Here is an 8,407-nt window from a genome sequence, read left to right as displayed (position 1 = left end):
TGCACTCCATGTCAGATTCATCTTGGCCTGGGTAATTCACCATTTGACTTGATAATCCAGGCATGGTATGTGAAAACAGCTCCATGGAGTAATCAGTAGTATGGCCTGCGTCATCCTTCAATCTTGGTTGGGGTGAAGGACACAAGGAAAGGTGTGGTTCATGAACATGAGCCTCCAATGACGACTCAGTGCTTTTACTTTTTACAACTGAAGAAGAGGAGGCGATAGAGCTGGAGGCTGAGTCAGCAATGTAAGACAAAACTTTTTCCTGATGCTCTGGCTTTAAAAGCGGTTTGCCAACTCCTAGAAAACTAAGCCTTCGAAGCCTTATGGAGCCAGACGATGACGCAGGCTCAACACCTCCTGCATTCGGTCCTATTTTGCTCTTGCCACTACCATCAGATCCACCACCAACACCATCATTACCAGCTGCCAACCCCCGCCCAATTCCACGGCCTCTTCCACCAGCCTTCCTCATTTTTGGTAGAAATGTAGACAAAATCCAACAAACTATATAGTAATGTAAAACAAGGTACAAGGTGTCTATAGGACAGGGGAGATTTTGAATTTCTGCTCACACTAGTGGACACTGGACACTTTTGGATTGTGTGAGGCCCACTGAATATCTGAGCGCTATGTCACAGGCTCGATGGCACAGCTGTGACCAAAGTGACTAGAGGATAAGTGAGATTTTGAATTTCTGCACACACTAATGGACACTGGACACTTTTGGATTGTGTGAGGCCCACTGAATATCTGAGCGATATGTCACATGCTCGATGGCACAGCTGTGACCAAAGTGACTAGAGGATAAGTGAGATTTTGAATTTCTGCAGACACTTGTGGACACTGGACACTTTTGGATTGTGTGAGGCCCACTGAATATCTGAGCGCTATGTCACAGGCTCGATGGCACAGCTGTGACCAAAGTGACTAGAGGATAAGGGAGATTTTGAATTTCTGCAGACACTTGTGGACACTGGACACTTTTGGATTGTGTGAGGCCCACTGAATATCTGAGCGCTATGTCACAGGCTCGATGGCACAGCTGTGACCAAAGTGACTAGAGGATAAGTGAGATTTTGAATTTCTGCTCACACTAGTGGACACTGGACACTTTTGGATTGTGTGAGGCCCACTGAATATCTGAGCGCTATGTCACAGGCTTGATGGCACAGCTGTGACCAAAGTGACTAGAGGATAAGTGAGATTTTGAATTTCTGCTCACACTAGTGGACACTGGACACTTTTGGATTGTGTGAGGCCCACTGAATATCTGAGCGCTATGTCACAGGCTCGATGGCACAGCTGTGACCAAAGTGACTAGAGGATAAGTGAGATTTTGAATTTCTGCAGACACTTGTGGACAATGGACACTTTTGGATTGTGTGAGGCCCACTGAATATCTGAGCGCTATGTCACAGGCTCGATGGCACAGCTGTGACCAAAGTGACTAGAGGATAAGTGAGATTTTGAATTTCTGCAGACACTTGTGGACACTGGACACTTTTGGATTGTGTGAGGCCCACTGAATATCTGAGCGCTATGTCACAGGCTCGATGGCACAGCTGTAACCAAAGTGACTAGAGGATAAGTGAGATTTTGAATTTCTGCAGACACTTGTGGACACTGGACACTTTTGGATTGTGTGAGGCCCACTGAATATCTGAGCGCTATGTCACAGGCTCGATGGCACAGCTGTGACCAAAGTGACTAGAGGATAAGTGAGATTTTGAATTTCTGCAGACACTTGTGGACACTGGACACTTTTGGATTGTGTGAGGCCCACTGAATATCTGAGTGCTATGTCACAGGCTCGATGGCACAGCTGTGACCAAAGTGACTAGAGGATAAGTGAGATTTTGAATTTCTGCTCACACTAGTGGACACTGGACACTTTTGGATTGTGTGAGGCCCACTGAATATCTGAGCGCTATGTCACAGGCTCGATGGCACAGCTGTGGCCAAAGTGACTAGAGGATAAGTGAGATTTTGAATTTCTGCTCACACTAGTGGACACTGGACACTTTTGGATTGTGTGAGGCCCACTGAATATCTGAGCGCTATGTCACAGGCTCGATGGCACAGCTGTGACCAAAGTGACTAGAGGATAAGTGAGATTTTGAATTTCTGCAGACACTGGACACTTTTGGATTGTGTGAGGCCCACTGAATATCTGAGCGCTATGTCACAGGCTCGATGGCACAGCTGTGACCAAAGTGACTAGAGGATAAGGGAGATTTTGAATTTCTGCAGACACTTGTGGACACTGGACACTTTTGGATTGTGTGAGGCCCACTGAATATCACAGCGCTATGTCACAGGCAGAAATTGGCTAGTGTATCACAAACTACAAGGTGTATGTAGAATTGGGCAGAGTAGGAATCTCCCTAGAGTGCAGGTCTGTAAGAACGGAACATGTCCTCGACTTATTCTCACAGAGTGACACAGATAGCTTCACTGTGGCTGTGATAACAGCCGTTACACGGTACTGTGTGAGGAGCGTACACCGCTGTATGGTGTGAAAAAATGCACGCTCAGTACCTCAGCAGGACAAAAAAAAAAAATTGGGATTGCTTTTAAAAAAGCAGTTTGCAGCTCAGTACCTCAGCAGGACAAAAAAAAAATTGGGATTGCTTTTAAAAAAGCAGTTTGCAGAGCAGTGGGTAAACAGCAATGCAGCTGTCAGGAAGCCTTAGAAGGCAGCCCAACAACCAACACCACTGATACACCACAATATAGCCTCCCCTTGCACTGCACACACAGTGACTGGTGTGTTGTACAGGCACAATCGCTAGCAGCAGAAGCAGGTTTTTTTTTTCTTCCCTGCCTAACACTCTCCCCACAGAATCAGCAGCAACCTCTCCCTATGCTAAGATCGGCAGAAGTAAGATGGCGGTTGGCGTGCACGCCCTTTTATACCCCCTGTGACGCCCACCAAAGCAAGCCAATCACTTGCATGCCCTTCTGAAAGATGGTGGTGACCCGTGCCTATGTCATCACGTTGCTCACAGTGTCCGTAGATCCTGATTGGCAGAAAAAGAGCGCAAAACAAACTTTTGAAACGCGACTTTGGCGCGTAAGTCGCCGACCTCGTGGCCGACCTCATCCTAGGGTCGGGTTTCGTTTCATGAAACCCGACTTTGCCAAAAGTCGGTGACTTTTGAATTTTTTCGACCCGTTTCGCTCAATTCTAGCTGTATACAGTGTTGGGGTAATCTTAAAGTTCCAAATATATTGCCGGAGTAACAGACAGACGTTTACAGGCTCATTATGGATTACACCAGAATCTAAATAGCTAAAAAGGTTACTGTATCAGAAGCGTTCTGCTGTATACAGTGTTGGCCAAATTGAAAATATTGGTATATATTTCCATAGTTACCCTCAGACGCTCACTCAGTTTGGTTTTGACCATAATAAAAAATGTTGTAAAAAAGGTCCTGGATAACAAGATAGCAAGTATATATTTTTTAGGGTACAATTGAAATCTCCGTATAAATAGTCCCGTAGTCACTGTCAGACGCTTACACAGTATGGATTTGACCGTAATGCTAAATGTCGAACAAAGGTACTGTATAACAAGATACAAGCTGTATCAAGTATAGTGTAAAAATTTGTTTCTCCGATTCACCGTATATATAGAAGGCGTAACCCACACACGCTCACTCACTATGGATGATGTAGGGAAGGTGGACTGACAGACCAACCAGCCTGTAGTGAGAAGCAGAGGTGTAGCGCAGTGTAGGTGTGAAACCGCTAAGATAAAGAGAAAGGGTGCAGTGTTTTAGCTTGTCCATTGGAGGGCAGTGGAGTTGGGTCGCCCTCCCAGGGCTGTGGGGTACTCAGTACCGGGCCGGTGTCAGCGGGATGTGTCACAGCAGCGGTGACCCGGTCCGTGGCCCTGGGCACCCAATTAATAGGGGAGATTGAATGGTGGAATGTAGTTAATGGAATAGTTCTTGACGCCACCTGTGGTGTTCCGCAAGTGAGATGTTAAGCCGACGCTGTATGCAGATCCACTGGGACTGATGGTATGGTGCAGCAAAGATGTAAAAGCTCCCCACAGGTGAAGCTGTAGACCCAGGGCAGTGTAAATGTGGTTGGCACGGGGATGTAGCAGTGCCGGAAGGGTAGGAAGCAGACAAAGACACAGCAGGGTGCAATTTCAGTACCTTTACGTGATAAATGCAGTCCAGGGTCCTGATTACAGATGGTACTGGAGCAGGCTAGCCTGGAAGCAGCTCAGGGATTCTCTCTCAGCAGATGGGCTGTGCAGTCTCCTTCTTAGCGCCTATTTGAGTGAAGTACTCCTAGTACTGAGTTACACTGAAGTTCCTCCTAATTCTCTTCTACTAGCACTCCTCGTATGGCAGACAGCTGTAGCCGCTATTCCTCTCTTGGCTCACTCCGTGCTGTTGTGCCTCCGAGTATTAGATGGGGGTAGGGCATTTACAGCCTCCTACTCCTCTGGTGTCTGTTGCAGGACCGTTAGTATCCGTACAACCGTGGAGACCAGGCTCCAGTTCATGCTCTCTCGCTGTGAGGGAGCTCTCTTTCCTCAGCTAAACCTCCCGCTTCTCTCCACACGTCTACACACGTGGCCCTCCTCACACTAACTGACCACTCCTTCCTCTTGGCCCTCAGAGAGCACTCCTCCCTTCAATTCCGGTTCAGAGTCCCCCCTGCTGGCCTGGAGTGGAACTGTGTTGCATGTATAGGTTAACTGCGAGAGAGACCCTTCACTGCTTCCAAGCCAGGCATTACCCTCCCTGGAGGAAGGCAAAGCCACTGTGGCAGCCATACTCCTGGGGGCGCCACAGAGAGTGTAGGAGTGGGACTGAATAACTGCCATTGGTCAGAGAAACTGTTAGGTGATGGTGGGCGGAGTTACCAGAACTGGAAGTATAAAAGGTTGAGGGAAGGTTCTGGAAGAGTCAGTCAGCGAAGGGAGCACAGTAAAGAGGAAGTTCTGCTGAGGAAATAAGAGACAGTGGAAAGGCTCCAGAGAGGACTGACAGTTGAGGCAGTCACGGGGGGGTGGCCCAGAGGACGGTAGCCGCAGACGAAGATGGCCTGGGGCTATCATATGGATGGTGTGCTCCGACTGGTGCAGCGCTGTTGTGGTTGAGCCTAGGCCAGCCACAGTGGAAGAGCCACAGAGGACGCCATGATTATAGTTACAAAGGGAGTGAAGGTACCGGGGCCTGTGTACAGAGAAATGTGAAACGGCTGTGGTGAATTGCTGTTGTCGAGAGAAGGATGGGCACTAAAAACGGACCTGTTCAATACAAACTCTGTCTCAGTCTCGTGTTTGTCTAAGGCAGGAAGAGGGTCCCCTCCCCACAGTTGGTTATTCTACAGATGATACTTTAATACAAATTTTTTTAAACAAGGTACTGTATCAGCACATACCAGGTGCGTCGAGTCTAGGGTTAAATTTCCGTCTATACTTCTGGAGTCAGACGCAGACACTCACAGGCTCACTATGTATTACACCAGAATTAAAAAAGTAGAAAAAGGGAAAGGTATTCATAGCATACACCAGTAAACAGTGCTGTGGTACTTTTAAATCTTCGTATATATTTCAATCTCAGTAAGCCAGTCCAGAATCTTCGCTACTGGAAACTACATGGATAAAAGTATAGACGCAAAGTCGAGTGTTAGCAGAAATTTTGGAATTACTCATCCCGGGAAAATCTCCCGGTAGATGTTGCAGAGGCGATGCAGATCCTCAATACTGTGTCTGTGGAGAAAGCGAAAAAGGTTCTTTGTAAAGAAAGGATTGCTTTATCGCAGTAGCGTGGATCACATCACCGTTACTCGTCTCTAGAGTTGAGCGACTTTTGGTTTTTTAGGGTCGCGTTTCGTTTCGTGAAACCCGACTTTTCCAAAAGTCGGGTCGAGCAAGATCGTCCGATTATAGGGAAAAGTCAGGGTCGTCCCGAAACACGAAACCCAATGTAAGTCAATGGGGAATAAAAGTCGGCAGTGAGAGGAGGACAGGAAACACACCTACAGTGCCCATTTGAATGCCAAAAGCATCAATTCTTCTTACTTAAGCTTGTCAACCTTAATTAACTTCATAATACAAGTTAAGGACTGAAAAATGGGGGTTATTTGGCTAAAGTTGTGGGGGGGAGGGCTGGCTGCAGGTTTTCATGTGCCCTGGGCGAAAGAGCGCCCCTTTAACACATACCACAACTCATCATGCTCCGATACGGCAGATAAATAGCGGTATAGTACAATGAAAAATACCTCACTTTTTACATCTCATGACGAGGCCCATCTATTTCTCCATACAGAATCATTGGTCCCATATAATGTTTGAAACAGTATATGATGAGCTCCACATAATGCTACAGTATATGTTGGTCCCCATGGATGAAGCTCCACTGTCTTATGGGCCCAAATAATGCTCCAAAATATATGTCTCAGGAGGCAGGCTCAGACGGTGTCAGGCCCAGTATGGATTGCACGTGATTGCACAAAGGTTAGAAAGGGTACCGTATCCCTGGATAACATGTATGGATAGCGTACACATTCAAAATATATGTCTCAGGAGGCAGGCTCAGACGGTGTCAGGCACAGTATGGATTGCACGTGATTGCACAAAGGTTAGAAAGGGTACTGTATCCCCGGATAACATGTATGGATAGCGTACACATTCAAAATATAAGTCTCAGGAGGCAGGCTCAGACGGTGTTAGGCCCAGTATGGATTGCACGTGATTGCACAAAGGTTAGAAAGGGTACCGTATCCCTGGATAACATGTATGGATAGCGTACACATTCAAAATATATGTCTCAGGAGGCAGGCTCAGACGGTGTCAGGCACAGTATGGATTGCACGTGATTGCACAAAGGTTAGAAAGGGTACCGTATCCCCGGATAACATGTATGGATAGCGTACACATTCAAAATATATGTCTCAGGAGGCAGGCTCAGACGGTGTTAGGCCCAGTATGGATTGCACGTGATTGCACAAAGGTTAGAAAGGGTACCGTATCCCTGGATAACATGTATGGATAGCGTACACATTCAAAATATATGTCTCAGGAGGCAGGCTCAGACGGTGTCAGGCACAGTATGGATTGCACGTGATTGCACAAAGGTTAGAAAGGGTACCGTATCCCCGGATAACATGTATGGATAGCGTACACATTCAAAATATATGTCTCAGGAGGCAGGCTCAGACGGTGTTAGGCCCAGTATGGATTGCACGTGATTGCACAAAGGTTAGAAAGGGTACCGTATCCCTGGATAACATGTATGGATAGCGTACACATTCAAAATATATGTCTCAGGAGGCAGGCTCAGACGGTGTCAAGCCCAGTATGGATTGCATGTTATTGCACAAAGGTTAGAAAGGGTACCGTATCCCCGGATAACATGTATGGATAGCGTACACATTCAAAATATATGTCTCAGGAGGCAGGCTCAGACGGTGTCAGGCACAGTATGGATTGCACGTGATTGCACAAACGTTAGAAAGGGTACCGTATCCCCGGATAACATGTATGGATAGCGTACACATTCAAAATATAAGTCTCAGGAGGCAGGCTCAGACGGTGTTAGGCCCAGTATGGATTGCACGTGATTGCACAAAGGTTAGAAAGGGTACCGTATCCCCGGATAACATGTATGGATAGCGTACACATTCAAAATATATGTCTCATGAGGCAGGCTCAGACGGTGTTAGGCCCAGTATGGATTGCACGTGATTGCACAAAGGTTAGAAAGGGTACCGTATCCATGGATAACATGTATGGATAGCGTACACATTCAAAATATATGTCTCAGGAGGCAGGCTCAGACGGTGTCAGGCACAGTATGGATTGCACGTGATTGCACAAAGGTTAGAAAGGGTACCGTATCCCTGGATAACATGTATGGATAGCGTACACATTCAAAATATATGTCTCAGGAGGCAGGCTCAGACGGTGTCAGGCCCAGTATGGATTGCACGTGATTGCACAAAGGTTAGAAAGGGTACCGTATCCCTGGATAACATGTATGGATAGCGTACACATTCAAAATATATGTCTCAGGAGGCAGGCTCAGACGGTGTCAGGCACAGTATGGATTGCACGTGATTGCACAAAGGTTAGAAAGGGTACCGTATCCCCGGATAACATGTATGGATAGCGTACACATTCAAAATATATGTCTCAGGAGGCAGGCTCAGACGGTGTTAGGCCCAGTATGGATTGCACGTGATTGCACAAAGGTTAGAAAGTGTACCGTATCCCCGGATAACATGTATGGATAGCGTACACATTCAAAATATATGTCTCAGGAGGCAGGCTCAGACGGTGTTAGGCCCAGTATGGATTGCAAGTGATTGCACAAAGGTTAGAAAGGGTACCGTATCCCCGGATAACATGTATGGATAGCTTACACATTCAAAA

Source organism: Dendrobates tinctorius, unplaced genomic scaffold (assembly GCF_039654945.1).
Source record: "Dendrobates tinctorius isolate UK_male_01 unplaced genomic scaffold, ASM3965494v1 ptg000250l, whole genome shotgun sequence".
In the NCBI taxonomy this organism is placed as follows: Eukaryota; Metazoa; Chordata; class Amphibia; order Anura; family Dendrobatidae; genus Dendrobates; species Dendrobates tinctorius.
This window is presented reverse-complemented; position numbering follows the sequence as displayed.